Below are 21165 nucleotides of genomic sequence, written 5' to 3'. Positions count from 1 at the left end.
ACACAGCACTTATCATTAGCTAACACTTTACTGTTCATTTATTGACTGATTTTCTGTCTCCACCTACTAAACTATAAGCTTCATGAGGACAGAGACTTTTGTCTGTTTTGTCCCTGCTGTTTTGTGTCCTCAGTGCCTGGAATAGTGCTTGGCACATAGTAGGTACTCAATTAATATGTGCAGATTCAGTGAATTTAAAAACGGACTTTCTCATGGACATATGGTGGCAGAGTTGGGAGTTTAAATTCTGGGCTAACACCAACATATTAATACATTCCCAATCTGGGAAGCAGGAGAAGAGAGGGAGAGAAGAGGGGATGAGAAAGAACTGTTCTGCTTAGCATTTCCCTTCATTTATAAGCAGTCTGGAAGGGAGGCAGGAGCAAAAACACAAGGGACGGGGGAGGGAGGGAGTGGCCAACACCAGCCAGACAAGTGTTCATAGATCTCCCCACCCCACTGCAAGATTTTATCAGCTTCTTTCAAAACAACAAAAAAAAGCAATTCTAAAGCAGGACCTAGAGTGACTTTCCCAAGGTCACCCTAGCTGATTAATGGCAGAGCTGTCAACACCCAAAAATTGTGAAATGATTTCTGTGAAATCCCTGAAAATTGGTTTTGCAAAGATAACTGGCTTTTGACAAATTTCCCCAAAGAATAAGGTAAAAGGTTCTGTCCAAATGCGTCCATCATCTCATCTGGTTCTCAACCCTGAGGCTGCCGGCACAGGCCTGGCTGCGAAAGTCTGATAAAAGACTTCATTGCCATCCAGGAAAACTACAGGCCAAGACGTTGGAAACACCACCTCTGCTCACTGTCTACCTGCCCCACACTCACCTCCTCCCTCCACCTTTGCTCAAACTAGCCTCTGGCCTGCCTTGCCTTCCCGCTAGGCCCCTCCTTCTCCTCCAGGCTCTACTCCACTAGGCAAATACCCAGATTTCAGGACTCAGAGCGTCACCTCCTCTGCACAGCCCTCCTTTCACTCCCTGACTCCTCTGTGTCCTGTGTCTCCTTTCTGAGGTCTGTGGGCACCTGGGGTCCTTACTGGACTGTTCTACCCCTGCTGGATGTATGGGCTGGAACCGTGTTGACCAATCTTTGTGGCTGCAAATCCCCGTTCTAGTCTGGCCTCCCGGTGCAGGTGGGGAAAGGTCAGCCAGTGTTTGGACCCTCGTCCACCTGAAGAGAGCAAAAACTTGTCACACACACCCCTTCCTTAAGGACCAGTAGCCTCTGGCTTGGGTTGGTCCCAACCTTGGAGGATGGGGGTGACCTGCTAAGCAGGATTGACGCTGCCAGGAAGGGCTCCTTGGCCTGAAATTCCTCCTGCAATGTTTCATTCAATCATGAAGGAAGCGAGTTGCACACTGGTGAGTTCAGTGTGGCCCTGTTTGTACTCTGTGAAAAAGAAAGTGTATATATCAGTGTTTGGATATAGACATAGATGTGCTTATATATGCCTAGAATATATCTGTGGAGCTCTATGAGAAATTGGTCAGAGCGGGCCTTGGTTTGGGTTCCTGAGACAAAGATGTGGGTGCAGATAGCTTTGTGGGAGGATCTCAGGAGACGAAAATGAGAGACGGAGAAAGTGAGACAGGGAAGGGAGGAAGACTAGAGAGAATGCATGAATGAGCTGCATACCACCGTGGGCATCCTGGGCTCATTCACTAGGATGCTCTGAGCATCTACGTAGGATGGACCTCAGAACTGTCCCGCTGGAGGCTGGGGAGCTGGGGGCACTTAACCATGGACTCCTGTCTCCGAGTCATTGAGGGGTGTCCCCAAGGGTATTAACTCCCCTGCACATCCCAGTGCTGCCTGCATCCGGCTGAGTGGCTACCTGCAGCTTAGGAGAAAACAAAGCTGACTGATGCCCACAGCAGTACCTAACCAGGTGAGCTGAGAGGATGTGGTGGGGGCACCCCAAGAGTCTGCTAGGAAGTGGGGATAGAGGCATTTTAGAATTTTCACAATTATATCCTTTTGTATGTGTTGATTCGGAAGTACATAAAAGCACAAAGAGGCAGGAAAATTCACGTCTTATCCTGCCACCTAGAAGTAATCGTCAATAGCCTGTTTGGAATATACCTTCCAGCATTATTTTTTGTAGCATGGATGTATGCAGTACATTTAACTGTGTGCCCTTTTCTGTGTCCCTGTGTACCGCTGGCAACAACTTCCCTTGAAGCCAGCACTAACAGCTTCTGCAGTCCAGGGGAAGGGGTGGGCAGCTCCTGGGTCCATTTCCAAGACAGCCCTGGGGGAAGGAGTTTCAGGACCAGATGGAACTCAGAGAGCAGGGAGACCCCCTTGGGCCATTCTCCACCCCACAGCACACTGCGGATTTATCACCCTGATGCTGTGTCTCAGCTATTAAACACAGTGCTGCCTAAATGGCCAACAGCGCTTTAAATCTCCACTCAGGGGTCACTTGCATTTTCCTGCTCACTGAGCCCAACCAAACTTTTGCTTCCCAAAGAAAAGTCTGTCATTTAAGGTTGTGAAGTACAGAAGCATCTCACCACTCCCCACCCCTACCACAGACAAGGCCAGAACGCATCTGGCAGCAACTCCTCACAGGCGACTAGAGACACTTGCCATCACCCCCTCCCATTCCTCCTCTCCCCTGCCCGCATTTGCCTTGGTGGGCACGTGGGGAATGCAGGACTCTGTGGCTTGGTATGCAGCCCTGGGCCCTGGTCCAGCTCTGCCACTCCCTGGCCTTGCAACCTCAAGCCACCACTTGACCTTCTGAGGCTGTTTGCTCCTCTGGAAAATGGGTACATCACACACACTTCCCAGGACTATTTAAGGATCAAATGAGATCATGGATGTGAAGCAGCTGCCACAGTGTCTGACGTCATTGGGACCCTACAACTGGGGGCTCCCCCAGCACATGCTGGACATTTTACCCCACACTGGGACCTTCTTCCTGGGTTACCTCCCTATGTGGCCTGCCTCCCTCCACCTTCTTCCATTTTGTCTGTCCAAGGCCCCCTGGTGCTTCCTACCACTTCACTAAAGGAGAATCCTCCTAACACCTGCCTTTCATCATGCTCCCCCAGACTGTCCCATGGCTCCCACTGCCTATAGCCAGTCTAAATTCTGCAGCCTCATGCTCCAGGCCTCCTAGAGGTCTCCTCCTGGCCTGTCAACCTACTGCAGCCATCCTGCTGTGCACACTGCCTGCTATGCCATCCCCAGGAGGACAGCCCCCCTCAAGATAGGCTCAGAGAGCTCATCCTCCTGAATAAGGGTCGGGGTCCTGCATGCAAATCTGGCTGTGAAGGCTCAGAAGCCCTAGTCCTCTGTGCTGTGTGCATGTCATCTTCCAGGCAGCTGGCCCTGAAACTCTGGGCCACCTTTATCCCCTTCCTTCTGCTCTTAAACCCAGGGCCTGCTCCTCTGCAGAATCAGTGTTCCCAAGCAGGACAGCACAGGCTCTAGATCAGCTGACCCAGGAGATCAACTCTCAGCTTCCTTTCTTACCAGCTACATGACCTTGGGCAAGCCTCTATGCCTCAGTTTCCCCAAGAGGAATGTTAACACCACCTGCCTCTATAGTGTTCTTATGAGATAAAAGAGGTGACACATATAAAGTGCTGATAACAGAGCCTGGGACATGGTATCATTATTTTATAATCTTCACCATAGTTCTTACTTATTGCGTATGTCCTATGTGTCAGGACTTTACAGTTATTCTGTCAGTAATCCTCACTCTGCAAGGTAAGTCACATTATCCTTGTTTCAAATAAAGAAACTGGGGCTTAGAACAGTAATTTACCCAGGATCTTAGCCCAGACCTGTTGGATCCAAATACTGTACCATGGCCAAAGAGCCATTAGCACTTACATGGCCACACTGTGTGCCATGTGTGCTTATGTTTATGTATATGTCACATGTACAGGCCTCAAAACAGCCCCATAAGGTGGGTACTATTATCATCATCTCCATTCTACAGGCAAGGAAACTGAAGCACAGAGAGGTTAAGTAACAGATGCAGGACCACACAGCAAGCAAGCAGGAAAGCTAAGACTGGAACCCAGGCAGTTTGAACACAAGCTCTGCACCTAATTGCTACCCTTTGTGTCTCCCACCTGCTTTGCCCTCTTTTATTTCATGTGATCCTCTCAAAAACCCTTCAAGGAAGGTAGTATTACCCCCTTTCACAGCTAAGGAAACTGGGCTGTGACACACAGCAGGAATGAAATTAAACCAAAAGACAATGCATTTCCAGGTGTGAAAATAAAATGGCTCAGAACTTCCCTCAAATTCTTTCTGTATTATCGCATTCTGGAAAACCTCTCACCAGGGGATGAGGCTGCAGCTACATTAGTGACATCGTATTTCCTTCTTTCCTCCTAATTCATGCTCCAACCACACAGACCATTCTGCAGACGCAAGCCCTGCTGAAGGGCAATGGATGCCTTAAGGAGGCTGCAGATCAGAAATAAAATCAGACTGCAGAGCACCAAGAAACCCTTCACCTAAATTCCGCTCTGCTTTGGGGCTTTGGGGGATGGCTGGCTATGTGCCAGCTCTGTTTGCAGGAGCTGCACCAAACCTTGGGAATCCCTAGGGAGAGGACCTTCTGGCAGAAGACCAGCAAGACACATGCTATTGGCTCCACGCTCACACCAAAGGGAGGCATCATTAATTGATCACAGTGTTCTTTCCCACAGAAGTTAAGATTGGGCTGCAGAATCCTTTGCAGAACAGTGCTCTAGGCAGCACCTACTGATCAGAACTGTATCTCTCAGCTTCCTTGCACTAAAAGTGGTCATGTGATAGTGTCCTGGCCATTGGGCTATGCACAGAAGCATAGTAAGGCATTTCAGAAAAATCTTTTAAAAGATGAGTCATGTGCCCTCCTTTAGCTCTTCCATTCTGCTGCCTGGAATGTGGGTGCAATGGCTGAAGCTCTAGCAGCCATTCCAGACAATGAGGTACCTATGGGAATGGAAGCCACAGGTAGGAAGGTGGAGCAGCAGGCAGAAGGAGGCTGGGGCAGTGATCATGGAGCCCCACAACATCCTTGCACTGCCTGCTTCCAAACTTCTCTTCCATGAGAGAGAAATTCTTGTTTAAGCCCACAGTATTAGGCATTTTTGGTTGCAAACAAGCAGATCTAATTCTCACTGATACGGTTCCAACTCCTCATTTTCTCCCCTAGGTGTACTTCCAGCATGCTGTCCAACTTGCAGGTCCCTGAATCCATCAAGCTGGTTCCCATCCTGTGCCTGTACCTTCCTTCCACATGCTGTTCCTTCTGTCTGAAGCACCCTTCTGCCACCCTATCTATTTGGCAAATGCCAACTCATCCTTCAAGACTCAGCTCAAGTGCTCCTCTCTGGAAAGCTGTCCTGGATTCTGACACTGCAGTGCATCCATCTTGAGTTCCCACAGTGCCCTGGCCTTCCTGCTCAATTACAACCCCTATGACCAGTTCCTACAATTCTGTATCCATAGCTGTCTTTGGGACCTACTGGCACAAGGGCAGCGTCTGATCTTCCCCATGGGCCCAGGCAGATGAAGCACAGTAAATGTTTGCAAAAGAATGAACAAGGTATGAATGAGCATCTGGAGGGGTCAGACATTCTGAGCTATAGAATCTCCAGCAGCTGCCGTAGTGCAGAAAAGCTTCTTGGAGGAGGAGGAGGGAGAGACAGCAGCACAGGGAATGCCAGCTTGGTCTATTGGTCCAGGTTAATGCCTGTGCCATAACAAGTAGACACCACAGACCCTCCAGAGATCTTTATATGGCTTAATGGAATATCTCCAAGATGGTCCCTGAAGTCTTGGAGAGGTCACAGCCCTCAGCTGCTGCCCGGGCCGGGATCACCAAGTGTTTGTGATTGACAGGGCAGCTGCCTAAAAAAGTTCCAAGCCCCAGGGCAGGCAGGGGGAGGGGGGCCAAGCATTGTTGGAAGCTAAGCTTACTCTGTGCTGGCATAGTACAGCCATCTGGTTTGGGTCAAAGGTCTCCAGGGACCCGTTTGATTTATAGGCCAGTGCAGCCACCCAGGCGGCATGAGGGTGAGGGCAAAGAGAGGCCAGGAGAGGGGTGTGGGGGAGGTGGAGGGAAGAGACGGTTAGAGGCTCCTTCAGAGGCTGAGCAAGCCCTGTGCTTCTGCTCCAGGCCATAAAGTGCCTCAGGTTGCTTTTAAAAGAAACATCACAAAAGAAAGTATTTAAAAAGTCAAGAAGTATTTATCGTGTGCCCACTGTCCCCCTGGGTCTGCATCAGATGCTGTTACTCTCTGGGAGAGGAGGTAAATCCACATGAGCTCTACCCAGCGACGCCGGGCTTCCCACACTGCGGCCTCATCCACCTCACTCTGCCATTATTAGCCGCATTCTGCAGATGATGATGCCAAAGAGCAGAGTCCCACAGCCTGCAGTGGCAGAGCTGGGAGTCAAACCCAGGCTTTCTGCCCAACTGCAGTCTTTCCCCTCTACCCTACAGGGCCTCCAGAGGGTTCTGGCGTTCAGAGGGGAGGGAGGTAAGCAGGGGCCAGAGTCAAACAAGGAGTCTCAGAGAAAGGCTTGTGAGGATTGCTCACTAAAAAGGGGGCCATACCTTATAAAGACCCCACAGACCCTGCAAATGTGCTCCGGCAGCACAGAACAGAGTGGGCAATATGGACTAAGGTCGTTAAAGAGGACTTTAAAAACTAAGGTGGCATTGCTCGGGGCCTCCAGAAAGCACAGCTTTAGACAGGTGGAGAAGTGAGCCAGCGTCAGGCAGGGAGCACAGCACAAGCAGAAGCATGGAGGCAGAGACTTGCCCACCGGGGGATGTGGAGGCTGCACTGAGGGCTGGGAGGTCGCACTCCTCTGCTGGGGGATGTGGAGAAGCAGGCTCTGTTGCTGGGTGCCACACAAAAGGGTCATCTCCCTGGCCCTGCCCAGAGAAAGGGGCAGACCTAAGCCCCAAGTGGGGCACGGGCCTTTCTCATATCTTCTGCTGGACACGCCCTGGGACCATCCAAGGCTCTACAGAGGGTGGGGGGTGGCAGTGTGGAGACAACAGTGATTGTCTCCTTGGAAAAATCACAGTATACAGTCCCCATGGGCCCTCCAAACCAGCTGGGGAAGCCATGCATGTGTCACTCTAGCCCTCTATCTCCTCCATCAAATAAGCCAGCCAGGCACCCCCACTCTAGTGAGGGCACCTGGGGGAGGGTCTGTGGTGGACATAGGTCACACAGCTCAGCAAAACCTGGCCTTAAATCCAAATCTAAGGAAGCCCAGATCACCACGTTGAGACCAAACAAAGAAAGCAGAGATGGCCTAGAGCGTTTCAGATACTTAGAAAGCCTGGTGCAGCTCATCATGGTCTGGGGAGGTCCATGGTGGACACAGGTCACACAGCTCAGCAAAACCTGGCCTTAAACACAAATCTGAGGAAGCCCAGATCACCACGCTGAGGCCAAACAAAGAAAGCAGAGATGGCGTAGAGCGTTTCAGATACTTAGAAAGCCTGGTGCAGCTCATCATGGTCAAGAGTGAAGACAGCAGGGGAAGAAAGGAGCCCTCAGGACATTCTGAAAGGGAGGCTTTGAGCCTGAAATCAGGCAGACTAGAGTCCAAATTCTAGTTCTGGCCCTGAAACCTTTCAGCCTCTCACAGCCTCAGTTTCCCCATCTGTGAAATGGGGATATTATTAACACTCCACACATGGGGCTAAAAAGATTTAATGGAAAGATAGATAGATAGATAGATAGATAGATAGATAGATAGATAGAAAGATACATACATACATACATACATACATACATACATACATAGCACCTGGGTTGGGGCAAGGAGATAATCATCAAATGGTTACTCTGGCTTTTCTTCACCGCCAATATTGCTGGAAAGCACAGCAGTTCTGTGACAGAAAAAGTTTATCTGGCAGGGCTCAAACTCTTCTCTGTGTTCTGCATGTCTGTGGTGTGCACCTCACGAAAAGCCAAAGCCAGACCTGAGCAATGAACCCACCCAGGGCTAGAGTGTAGCAGATAATCCATCATCAATTAGTCAGCCAGAAATGCCACCTCCCAACCATGGATGCAGATGAGAGCCTGGCCCAGCCTGGGGAGGGGCCACCTGATGCAGCCTGGCACTGGGCTACCTCCCACCAGGCGCACTCCCTGGGAGACCTGGCAAAGCCCAGCTCTGGCCTTTGACCTCTGCCCCCGAACTGTTTTCATGTGGTGGAGCTCACGATGGGCCATGGGTTCAGCAAATGACAACCAGACCCAGCCAGATGCACACATGTGTCAGGGACAAGGAATGTGTTCAACAACTCTCAGGGCAGGAATATGGCCTGGTGAAAGGCCACCAGGTCAGGAGGAAAAGAGAAAGACGTGTGCTCCCCACACGGCGGCCACCAGCGCTGTTTATGGCTGTTGGGGATACAGGAGGGACATGGCTGGTCTCCTTCTCTAAATGGTCTACAGCCCCATCAGAAAGACAGGATGGACACCCCAGAACCTTAAAATCATAACTGAGGACAGTCTAGGATTACAAGCTGAGATAAATAATAGTGCCATATGAAGTAGCCCCTAACGCCGTCCAGGCCTTTGCCATTTACAAAGGGCTTTCACAGGTTTTGCTTTCTTTCATCTCCATAACAGCCCTCTTTCTTATTTTTCCCATTTCACCCACAAAGAAATGGAGGCTCAGCAGGCTCAAGGATGTCCCCAAGGACACAGAGCTAGCAAGAGGCCTGCTGCAGAACTGCCGCTGTGTTCTGCACAGCTGCCCCTCCCCCCTCAGAGCTCCTGGCCCCTGCTGTCCCCCAGGCCCTCCTCAGCATTCCTGGCATACCTCCTGTCAGTGGCCACCCCCCACCACCAAAGACCTTTGACATTCTCCTAAGGTTTTCTGGTCCTGCAGCCTGACACTCATTGGCTGGTATCTGGGCTAAATCTTTCTCCTACACCCGCCCCCACTTGAACTCGCTCCTTGGGCCCTGGAGCCACTCGGCTGACCACTGGCCCAGAAGAAGTCCCATGGCAAAAACAGAGGCCTGTGCTCTCTCTCTGGGGCTCCTTAGCCCTCTCCAGTGGCTCTAAAGCAGCCCCATCCACTAGAACTTTGAGCTGCGGTCGGAGTGGTTTACATGGGCTCATCCAATAGGGCAGCCACCAGCCGTGTCTGTGGAGCATTTGGATGCGGGTAGCACAACCAAGTAAATGAACATTTAACTTCATTTGATTTTAATTAAACGACCACATATGGTTAGGGCTAGTGGCTCCCACATTGGATAGGGCAGATGTGGAGCTGATGTAGCATCACAGTGTAAAGTGTTTGTCATCCAAAAAATTCAGATGCGCAGTCCCTCCATCTCAGAGACTGCAGAATGATGGAGACCACTTGAGGTCATCTTATCCAATCCCCTCCTTGCAGTGGAGAAACTGAGGCACAAAGAGAGGAGCTGACTTCCCCGAGGTCACAGAGCAAGTGGGCAAGCTGGAGCCCGCTGGGCCAGGTTTCCTGGCTCCCAGACAAGTGCTCTTTCCAGGACCTGTCCACCTCCTGCCTCTTTTATAACCCCACACCAGACTCTGGGTACAACAGCTCAGTTCAGGTTGAGTATGCTTTTTTAACTTTCACATATCTGAACAGTCCACTGTGGCAGAACACCTTAAATATCCAAGGGAGGTTGCCTGTGTCAGCCAAAAAGGAAATACAAGCCCTCAATTCATCACTTCTCTCCTGGGTGGCTTGCCCAGCATGGTGGTGACAAGGGCCCAGGCCAGCTTGAGCTCCACCATCCCAGGTGACAAAAGGGGAAGGCAGAGCTTACCCAAGCAGAGCCCTGCCCTGGCGCTGCCCTTCCCAGGGTCCAGCCAAGAATGTGGAGAGGCTGCAGCATGATGGACAGGGTGGGGGACCTATATCACAGCTACAGAGGTCGGGGTGGGCTCCAAGCCCTGGTTCACTCACTTGCCCCAGGTAGGGAAGACTGAAACACAAATGCCCTGCCCAAGAACAGGACAGAGTTGAGACTTACCGAGGCTCACGCTGAGTTCACTGCTTTACAGAGGCCCCTTTTCTTGGCTGGACTGCCAGATGGTTCTTAGTAGACCCAGGGAACTCTATGCTTTCTTAAAAAGCCTGGAATTCAGTTTTCTGGAGCAATGGCAAGATGGAAAAGCACAAGATGGAGGTTCAAATCAGCTCTACCACTCATGGTGCAACCCTAGGAGAGTCTCTCAACCTTTCTGGGCCTCAATCAACTTGTCTGTAAAATGCAAATGGCCACATCCACCTCAACCAAAGGCCACCCTGACCAAAGTTCCAACAACGTGCCATTTTTTAGCACCAGGGGAGACCTGTCCCAGTGGAAAAGAGACTGGTAGTAAGAATTACTTCTTTAAAATGAGATTGTGTATAACTTTTTTAAAAATAGTGGAACGACTGGAGTCTGAAGGATGGAAAGACATGCTGGTGTCTCCCTGCTGCTGACCCCTGAGCCTCACCACCCCAACTCTGCCCTCCATGATCCCCAGCCCTGCCAGCCACAGGCTTGCCTGTTGGTCCCCAATGACTCGCTCTTCCCCTAGATCTTCACATAGCTCCCTCCACCTCATCATTTAGGTCTCACTCAAATGCCTCTCCCCCAAAAGAGGCCACTGCAGCAGCTGACTTCCCTCCCTTATCATATTCTCCAACTTTGTTCTATATCTGCATTTTCATAAGCATGTATTCTTGGTTTACTCTGTTTCCTCCATGAGAGTGGAAACTGGACCTGCCTTGCCCACCACTGCTTCCCGGCTCCCGGCTAAGGGTCAGCACACCACAGGTCCTTCATAAACACTGGTGCAGGGATAGATGACTGGGTGTCACTGCCCTCCCCATGCTGCTTGGCCGATTGACCTAGCAGGATTGCATGTGATTGAGGAAACAGCAATGGCTTCTTTACACTCATATCAAATTAAGTAGCTATGGGCAGGGTGCAATGAATTTCAATTTACTATTAGTAGCTAACTGGAAATTTCTCAGGATTCCCTTCTTCAAAATTTCAGTAAGAAGCTTGTCTTACTCTTTCTGTTTTGTGGGATGCTGTGGGAAACGGGCGCTCTTTCCCTGGGCCTCTGCTGCCAACCAAATGTGCTTTTCTTTTTTTTTTGAGATGGAGTCTTGCTCTGTCTGGAGCCCAGGCTGGAGTGCAGTGGTGCGATCTCAGCTCACTGCAACCTCTGCCTGCCGGGTTCATGCCATCCTCCTGCCTCAGCCTCCCAACTAGCTGGGACTACAGGCACCCGCCACCACACCCGGCTATTTTTTTGTATTTTTAGTAGAGACGGGGTTTCACCATGTTAGCCAGGATGGTCTTGATCTCCTGACCTTGTGATCCGCCCACCTCGGCCTCCCAAAGTGCTGGGATTACAGGCGTGAGCCACCGCGCCCGGCCCCAAATGTGCTTTTCATCCTACCGTGTGGCCTCTGAGTGATGCAGCAGCTCATTCAACAAACACACACAGAACCCACTACATGCCAGGAGAAATAGGACAGCCCAGTCCCTGCTGTCGGGAAAAGGGCAGTGACTGGGAGGACTTGAGGCTGTACTACACAATCTTGAGGGTGCAGAAGTGGTGCACACAAGAGCACCGCACCTCCTGGAACTGCAGCGGAGGGCCTGGCTTTTGGCAGAGTGCTTGGCGCTTAACCCAGAGGCCCCTCAGGAGGCACCAGGAAGAAACAGTGAAATGAAGCTGCTTTTTCAAATCAGAGCACCTACTACTGGTACTTAGGTTGCATGGACACATTTTCCCTTTGGAGAGGAAAGCCACTGAATTCTGCTAAACACACCTTTCCTTGGTGGCAGAGTCAATGGAAAGGATCTTCAGGTCCCCCAAGCTTGTTCCAGCCAATACTGGGAGCCTGATCCTTGCTTCTGCCCTGGACTGAGCTCCCCAACCGGTTCCTGGGAATCTGGAGCATTGTGGCTCCCTCCATCATACCCTGCCCTAAGGATCTTGCACTCCCCACACCCTCCTTCCGGCCAGGCATTCCAGGCAGCTGACTTCTGGCCAGTGCAGGGACTGATGGCACAAGTCAACTGGGAAGCTTGTGACACACACGTTCCAAGCCCCACTACAAGGGTTTCTCATTCGGCAGGTGAGAGACAGCAGAGATCTGTGTCTTCCACATGCCCTGAAGGATACTGAGGTCCAGGCAAGTATGCTAAGGGCCAAGCTCTTCCACAGCTGAGGAACCAGCAGCTAGGCCCATCCCAACCGGAGGGCTAATAGGAGCCTCTGCCTGCACCTGAGGAGAAGCACTGGGCCCATCAGACACTCACAGGATTTTAAACCAAGATCTGGGAACACAGCATGCCAGCTAGCACATTATTAAAGTTGCCAGGGCCACCGTGAGCCAGAGCCAAGGGGCACCTCAAATTATGAGGGAACAGAAAAGATAGAGGAGATGGGGGGAGACCACGGCAGATGTGCAGTTGATGCAGTGATGGAGTGCCTGAGAGCTTTCTCATTCCTGGACCACCTGCCGCCTCCCACAATCCACATGCAGCCTTATGCTCACCACTTCCCTGAGGCAACTTGTGAGTTGTGGGCTTCCAAAGGAGCCCTCACTAAACAGCCCACTCCCACTCTTGGCACCTGGCCTGGACTCTGCATAAGCACTGTGAGTGGCCCTTAGTTGTGACCCGTGGCCCCTCACTCCAGAAAGGTGACCCCTCACCCTTAGGAGATGAACGGGATCTCCCATGCTCCTTCTCGTGAGGCTCCAACATCAGGCAGAGAGCTGTCCTCTACTCCAGAACACACCAGAAGCAAACACGCTGTCACCCTGGGACCTCCTCATGAATTGCATTTGAGGGAGAAACATCAACAAAGAGGGCAAGATCTGGAAGTCAGCTGTGGCTCCCTGGATCGACTCAGAAGCATCTACTTAAATGACTTCAAAGCTGGGACGATGACAAGGTCTTTGCTGGCAGTTCCAGCCCCCTGCTGCTCACTAGTGAGTTCATGGGCTTGGGAGACAGGAGGGATGGGAGACACCAGGTGCCCACTGGGGCTCCCAGCAGGCGGGTCACGAAGCAGAACTCACGGCTCTATTTATAGAAAGCAGCCGCTGCGAAGGATGAAGAACCAGGGAGAGCCTGCACGGCAGTATTTTCCAAGCTCACACTGTCTTGGCTTAATTTCATCCCAAGCAAATAAATCATTAAGGAGGCACCGAGTCCTGGAAGATCTGACGAAGAAGGGCCATTAAGCGGCACAGCCTTTGCTTGAATTATGGAAGGCCTCAGACAAGCAGCCTTATTAGTGTCTGGGCGAGGCCGTAACTCACGCTAACCGCCCCCTTGCCTTAACCAAAGCAAATCAGCTGGCTCCCAACCTTGTAAATAAAGGCTGCCGCCAGCCTGGCAGGCCATTGGCTCTCCCTGCTCACTTAAACCCCATCCCCCGACCCGGCAAATTTGCTTCCTCTGTTCAATGCTTTCCCAGCACCACCCACTCAGAATCATCAGCAAGTCAGAAGAGTTCAGAGTGAATGCAGTTTGCTGTCCTGTATTTAAGGGTATCTAAGTGCTGTGGTACTGGGGGCTGCCAATGCTGGCTTCAGTAAACTCCTGTTAAGCACAGTCAATCCAAGGCCGGGGACCACCTGCAAAACCACTGAAGACTCAATGTGACCCTGAGTAGCACAGAGGTTACAGGTGTGGGTGCTGGAGTAGGGCCTGGACTCAAGTTCGGGACAGACACCTCCCAAGCAAGTGCTGGCTCTTCATCTCCCTCAGGCCCAATCTCCACACGTGCGGACTGTGATACCAGCACTTCTCCTCACCTGTGGGGATTAAATGAGCTACGCTGCGTAGGGTGCTGACGAGCCTTCGTGCAAGGCGGTGGAGCTGGGTAGTGTCTGGCCTTTTGTGAGTGCTCAATCAATGACTGTTTAACAAAGAGCTGTTTCCATTTCCAGTAATCCCTTGCCAAACAAAGTCACCCTCACAGGAACATTCATGGATAAGAGTGTGGATTTACTCGTGTACACTGCATTGGCAACATAAGAATTTGGGTTCCAGGGTTTGGGTTCCAGAGCACATAAATGGAGTCACTTGGTAGCTGGAAAGGGAAGTGGGGCCGGACGTGAAAAGGAGGAAATGCAGAAGGCATAGCTGCCTTGTTGGGAGCAGGGCCAAGCAAGGCCTGAGACTGGTCTGGAGTCAGCCAGGTGGCAAGGACAAAGGCAGAGCCAGGCTTGGCAACGCCAGGCTGAGCTGGAATCAGGGAAGTGGGCCATTTCCAACAAAGAGGGCAACACAGACCAAGGCACAGAGGAATGTGCATTTTATTTTATCTTATTTTTTTTTACTTTTTTGAGACACAGTTTCACTCTGTTGCCCAGGGTGGAGTGCAGTGGCTCGATCTCAGCTCACTGCAACCTCCACCTTTGGGTTCAAATGATTCTTGTGCCTCAGCCTGCCGAGTAGCTGGGATTACAGGCATGTGTACTATACCTGGCTTTTTTTTTTTTTTTTTTTTTTTTTTTTGTATTTTTAGTAGAGACAGGGTTTCATCGTGTTGGCCAGGGTGGTCTCGAACTCCTGACCTCAAGCGATCCGTCTGCCTTGGCCTCCCAAAGTGCTGGGATTACAAGCGTGAGCCACAACGCCCGGCTGGAATATGCATTTTAGCTTGGCTGCAGGATCATTCAGCATGGAAGGTAGACAGGTGGATGGTGGGGCATGGGGATAAGCTGTGATTGGGGCCCTTGCTCTGTGTTACATCTTCATCAGCATCATCCAGGAGCTTGTTAGAAATGCAGAATCTTGGGCCTGACCCAGTCCTACTAAGTCAGAATCAGCATTTTAACAAGGTCACCAGGTGGCTTGAATGCACACTGAGGTTTGAGAAGCTTTGCTGACAACTCTATGGGGTAAGTGCCATCACTATATCCACTTTACAGGTGAGGATACCGAGGAACTGCAAAGTTAGGAAACTTATGCCCAGGTCATGCAGGTACTAAACAGGCAGACCAGTTCTTACCTGGGTATCTGTGACTGTGCTAACCCCCTGGTTGTATGGTCTGAGCAGCAGCCAGGACAGGGTCTCTGACGTGCAGGAGGCACTGAGAAGCCATGGAGGGTCTTCATCTGTGTGTGTTGTGGGGAGACACTGGTCTAAACTCTGCCCAAGCTCCAAGGCCTCCCCTCAGAAAGTCCGTCCGACCCATCAGCATCACCCCCGGCCCTAATCACTCTCCTCCTAAGCTCCTACATCCTCCCACAGCTGTGTTTTTCAATACAGACTCATAGACTGCATTGAATTCTCACTCCCTTGTTTCTGATGGGGAACATTTTCAAGGAGAATTGGAGGCCTGGGTTTTAGTTCAGGTTCTGCTACTAACTGGCAGGTAACCTTGGGCAAAGCCTCCCGGCTCTCTGGTCCAGTCAGCTCCCATCTGTAAAATGTGGGTCTTGCATTGGCTGCCAGATACCATCTCTTCTATCCCTGTGTCTGGGGCCTTTGCCTTCACCCTTCTGCCAGGGCCTGAAAAGGTGAGACCCTTTACCTCTTCCCCTTCCCTTTTTCCCAAAGGTCCAATAATGGCCAGCCCACAACCAGACCAAGTCACTATTTTCGCAGAGGTGGACGCCGGCCCTCAGGGCCGTCACCTTGGCAGCTCATCCCTTTTGAATGTCTGCCTACACACAGCTGGTGAAGGTGCTGCTCATTTGGGTATCCTTGTGAATGCATGTCCACCCAGGCAAGTCACCACTGGGAGCTGCGGCCTTTTAGAGAAACACTTGAATAAGACATGCAGCTGGAAACATTTGAAACCGCTCACAGGGAAGGCTAAACACTCCCAGCTCATTTGCAACAAACTCACAATGGCCTCTGAACCTCAGGTGGCATTTCCATCATGTATCTTAGAGAGAAACGAGTCCAAGACCATCCAAACCATCACAGATTCCCTAGTGTGAAATCCTTCAGTTTCACAGTGTGGACAAAAATTTAATAACCATAATGATTTCTATGTTTAATAACTAATTTTACCAATTTATGAGAGCAGTAATAGTCATAATTATCCATTTTTAAACCTACCGCTTTTTCAGTAGCTATGTTCTAGGCACTAGATCAGTCACTTTCTATATATTAATCCATGATCCTGACACCTCGTAGCAAAATAAGTTTCTGTTTTTCAGATGAGAAAATGAAGGCTTGGGCGTGAAATGACTTGTTCAGGGTCACAGCTAATTAGAAGCCAAGTCAGGACTGAAGCCAAGCCAGTGCTGGAAGACCCCTGAACCCTGCTCTTCCCAGAAGACCATGCTGTGGCCCACGGTGATGCTTGTCCTGATTAAGCCTGATTTCATATGCTGTCACCTGCATTTCAAAGCCACCTTTCTGCAAGCCAGACTTCCATGAACCTAATTATGACTGTGTTAATGTGAAAACTTCCTTCAGAGAAGGGCCACAGCATCTGATCGAGGCCTTTTTTCAACTGGGAGACTGTTCCTTTCAAACAAAGGGTAGGGGGCAGTTTCTGAACGTCAGGATCCTGCATTGACATGCCTAACCCATCAAGCAGCCTCTGCTTCGCCTGTGTGCAGGGACAGATGTGCTGTACACAGGACACAATGAGAGGTGGGAAAAGGGTCACTCAGGGGCAGCTCATAGCCAGCCCCTCTGCTCCAGCCAACTGTGAATCAAGTCCCCCTGTGGCAGAGGAAAGAAAAGCTTATTCAGTTGGTGGGAGGCCAGGACATTAATATGCATTTACTGAGCACCGACTATGTACTCTGTTGCAAGGGCTGCTATAGGGTGGTTGAAAAGGCCAAGATGCAGTCGCCACAGCAAAGAGCCACCACTTTCAGCATTAGCACCAGCAGCAACAACAGAAAAGCAAAACACACACATTATGGGCCTATTCTGTGAAGTAAAGGGCTAGGTGTCTTATGCTGACTACACACTATGTAAGGACTGGCTGAATTAGACACCTCAAATAATCTTAATCCAACAATGTGTCTGAAGCCTCCTTAATATCAAATTAATAAATTTTAAACAGAGAAAAAATTAATGTGATTCTACTGTATTTTAAACTGGAAACAAAGTCATTCACGAGCCTTCATCAGGTGCACAAGATGAGCTCAGCACCGCAATCAGAAATTCAGGGAACACATATCAATATTAACCTACTGTGAGCCACATGCTGGGCCATGCTTCATTTCTGCATCACTTCAAATACTCACAGCAACTCTACAAGGTACATATAATTATTCCCACTGCACAGATGGGAAAACTGAGGCTTGGGGATGTTAATTAGCTAGAGGGGGCAGAAAGGAAATTTCAATTGGGATCAAAATGTATGCTCAAAGATTGGAAACTGCCTAAATGTCCAAATATGGGGATCTAAGTAATTAGATTATAACACGACCATATCATGGACCCATGCGACTGCTAAGAAAGAATGAAGCAGCTCTACATTAACTGATAGGAGATAACTGCCAAGGTCCATTGAAGGGAGAAAACAAGATACAGGGGAATGTTTTCAGTATAATCTAAAAATTATCTGTCACAAATATCTCTGGAAAGACAAGAAACTGTAATAGTGGCTGCCAGCAGGAGGGGATGGGGGGCCGAGCTACAGAGGAGGGGTTATTTCACCATACGTCCTTTGGTTGTATTTAAATCTGTTGCCACATGCACAGCTTTCCTTTCAAGAGTCATGTTTTAGTCTGTTTTGTGTCACTACAAAGAAATATCTGAGGCTGGGTAATTTATAAAGAAATGAGGTTTATTTGGCTCAGGGCTCTGCAGGCTGTACAAACATGGCACGGCTTCTGCTGAGGGCCTCAGGAAGCTTTTACTCATGACGAAAGGCAAAGGGAAAGTAGGTGTGTCACATGGTAAGAGACAGTAAGAGAGATGCCAGGCTCTTTTAAACAACCAGCTCCCACATGAACTAATAGTGAGAACTCACTCATTACCACGAGGAGGGCACCAAGCCATTCATGATGGATCTGCCCCCACGGCCCAATCACCTCCCACCAACACCCACCTCCAACATGGGGGATCTCATTTCAACACGAGATTTGGAGGAAACAAATATCCAAGCGATATCAAGTAAATAGGCACATATGACGTCCCTAATCTTCCCAGTTCACCATGCATACCTCCTGGGTCTCCATCCCTGCCCTGAGGAACTTCATAACCACTTGGGGAAAGAAGGCCTATGCATGGGTGGAAAAATGAGTGAACCCTGCAGATGCAGGAGAAGTCAGCGCTAAACTCCCCATGCAGAGCCAGAGTCCTCAGCTGAGGCCTGGGGGTGAGCTGGGGTCAGGACAGATTGATAAGGGATGGGGGCAAAGGGGCGACCAGGCCCAGAGGAGCCAAGTCCAGATGTCCTGGAGGCTGGGAGGACCTCACTACCCCGGGAGATGCACGGGAGAAGGTCTTGAGTGCAGCTCTGGCAAGGAGACGGTGTCCTTGTAGTCATCGTGAGAGCAAACTCTCTCTGGCCTTCATCAATACCAGAAGCCTTGGCTAGCTGCCAGCCTCCTCTGCTCAGCCATTGAGCCAATAAATACTTGTTGGCAGATCAATTAAACCATCTAGGAAAGACGTCTGGAAATATAGCTTCCTCGGCTCCGTGCAGGGGGAAAGCCCTCTCAGCCAGTTAGGCCCAAGATACCTGTATTTCCAAGCTCCACCCTGTGAAAGTCAGCCCTGACACTGGCATCCGTTCTGTGGGGTCAGGCCATGCTCAGCGGTGGGCAGGCTTGGGCAGGTTGGCCCAGGCATAGGAGGCAGAGCTGGGTATAAGCACAGCTGTGTCATTGGCTAGCTGTGTGGCCTTGGGCAAATTTGTTACCTTTCCAAGACAGTTTCCTCATCTATAAAATGGGGATAATAACAGTCACATTGCCTCATGGCTTATTGCGACGAAAAGGAAAAAAAAATGAGTAAAACCCTAAGCCCAGGGCACAGAACATGGATGGGAGCCAACAAAAGTGTCATCAATACCCCCAAATCAAAGCTGCCAGGGACCCCAAGTCCGCTTGTCTCTGTCTGAGACTCCTCTCCGCTTCCTGTGTCACTCACACACCACTCACCACCCAAGAACTCCGAGATGTGAGACAAAGCCGTTCTGTCAGCCCTCCCGCCGCCAGCATGTGGAGAGAGGAGCTGGGGAGCCACGGAGCAATTCCAGAAAGCAGCCCAGAGCAGATTCCAAAGGCCTGGCCCACCCCAGGGGCCCACACCTCACAGCAGTCGAGACATTTGCAGTGACATTCCCCCGTTAGTGATCAAGCATGCCTGATCCATGGCCACTGCTGGGGATGCCTTTATACAACTTAGCATTTCAGAACACCCTGCAGAGTTCCATGCTGAGCCAAGAGCTTTGAGGGCTGGAGGTAAAGCCAGCCAGAGGAGGAAAAATGACAGGGACAGCATCTCAGGGACTCGCCCAAACTCACTGCTGAAGGCAAGGACCTGGCCCTGGGCTGCACAGTCACCAGTCAGATGGAGCAGATGCTCCTACGCATTCTCTCCCTGCCTTGAGGGTAAATGTCTCCACAAGGTGCCCGTGTGTGCCTCCATTTGAATCCAGGCTCCCTCAGTTACTCATAGTGTCACCTTCAGCAACTTACTCAAGCTCTCTGTGCCTCAATTTCTTCATCATACACTGAAGATGATAATATAGATAGCACTAGTGCAAAGAGTCATTACAAAAATTAAATTAATTAAAATTTGCAAAATGGCCAGGTGACGTGTCTCACGCCTGTAATCCCAGTGCTTTGGGAGGCAGAGGTGGAAGGATTGCTTGAGGCCAGGAATTCAAGACCAGCCTGGGTAACATAGTGAGACACTGTCTCTACAAAACAATTTTTTTTTAAAATTAGCCATTACCTCCTGAGCCAGTTTCATTCATATTTATATATATGCCAGGAGTGGTGGCATATCCTTGTAGCCCCAGCTACTCAGGAGGCTGAGGGGAGGATCATTTGAGCCCAGGAGTGAGAGGTTACAGTGAGCTATGATTGCACCACTGCACTCCAGCCTGGGTGACAGGGTGTGATTCTGTCTCTAAAAAACAAACAAACAAAAACAAAAAGAAAAAAAAAAAAGAAAAATTGTAAAGTGTTTATAATACCACCCCCCCTCACCCACTCAGACTAAACACTACATAAGTATTAGTTGTTGCTGTTATTGCTATTATTATTATTATTTGCACCCTGGACAATCTGGGACAGCTTCTCCATTTGCCTGGCCTCGGCTCCATACTTCTCAGTTCACTTAGATGGCAGGGCCCCTGTGCGTCCTGCAGCTCTTTGTAGTTAGCTTTGAGACGCTGAGCCATTTCACTCCACAGTGTAGCAAAACAATTCCACTTGCAGAAGGTTTGACAATGTTATGCATTTGCAATAGGAAATCACACCTCCAGGAGTTCTTGCCCTCAATAAATACATGCTTCCAGAGTTAAATGTAGTGAGCCCTTTCTAAGTCTTGCTTTTACCGTAATAAAAATTCAAAAATTGAGAAAGTGATATCCATTACCTCACTTTCATCATGTTAGAGGAAAAGCCTCTATTAAGGCCATTTTGCTTTAAGCCACAGGTGAACCCCAGAATTTGCCTCAGTTCACCCAGTTAATCAATGCAGGGGCACCAATTGCTGTGTCTGCTCTGTGCCGGTGAGCTTTATCATCCTCATCCTTTTTCAAAGGAGAACACTGAGGTTCAGAAAGAGGAGAAAATCGCCAACAGCCATTTGTTGAGTGCTGGGGCCAGGGTCTGACCTGGCTCTGTGAGGTGCCCCGGGCAGAGTTCTCTCCTCCTATGATCCTGTGGGGAAGCAACCCCAGAGACCTGGCCTGCCTTTTGCTTCCAAGCATGTCTTTGACTCTGGTCCCTCACACCCCAATCAAGTCTGAGTTTGGGGACCTGCCACCATGTCCACAACCGACGTTAACTCAGAATCCTTTCCATCCACAGGATCCACCTTGGGTCACCTTCCCTGCTTAGGGACTCCCTAGAGCCAAACTAGTCCCAAACCTAGGGATTCATGGTGGACTTCAGCCCAGAACACAGGCTATAGGCATCACACAGTCCCTTCCCAACTATCCCTGCGAGACTCCACTGCAGCTTCTCCTATGGACCACTCTGGAGTCAGAGATTGTCCCAGG

At 50.2% G+C, this 21165-nt stretch overlaps 1 protein-coding gene across 2 annotated transcripts in view; it reads right to left on the bottom strand.

Moving 5' to 3' along the window:
* Positions 1–21165, bottom strand: part of SPSB4 (splA/ryanodine receptor domain and SOCS box containing 4) — a 96795-nt gene that overhangs the window by 57734 nt on the left and 17896 nt on the right. Inside the window, exon 3 of one of the 2 annotated variants that reach the window (XR_010125768.1) lies at positions 10013–10131. The exons of the other annotated variant lie outside the window; for it this stretch is intronic. The gene's annotated coding sequence lies outside the window, so the exon portion shown is untranslated. The remainder of the gene's footprint in view (positions 1–10012; positions 10132–21165) is intronic. 2 annotated transcript variants of the gene reach the window in all.

The sequence above is a fragment of the Pongo pygmaeus genome, chromosome 2 (assembly GCF_028885625.2).
Source record: "Pongo pygmaeus isolate AG05252 chromosome 2, NHGRI_mPonPyg2-v2.0_pri, whole genome shotgun sequence".
NCBI classification, from domain to species: domain Eukaryota; kingdom Metazoa; phylum Chordata; class Mammalia; order Primates; family Hominidae; genus Pongo; species Pongo pygmaeus.
The sequence above is the reverse complement of the archived record's forward strand: the minus strand, read 5'-3'. Positions and strand labels throughout refer to the sequence as shown.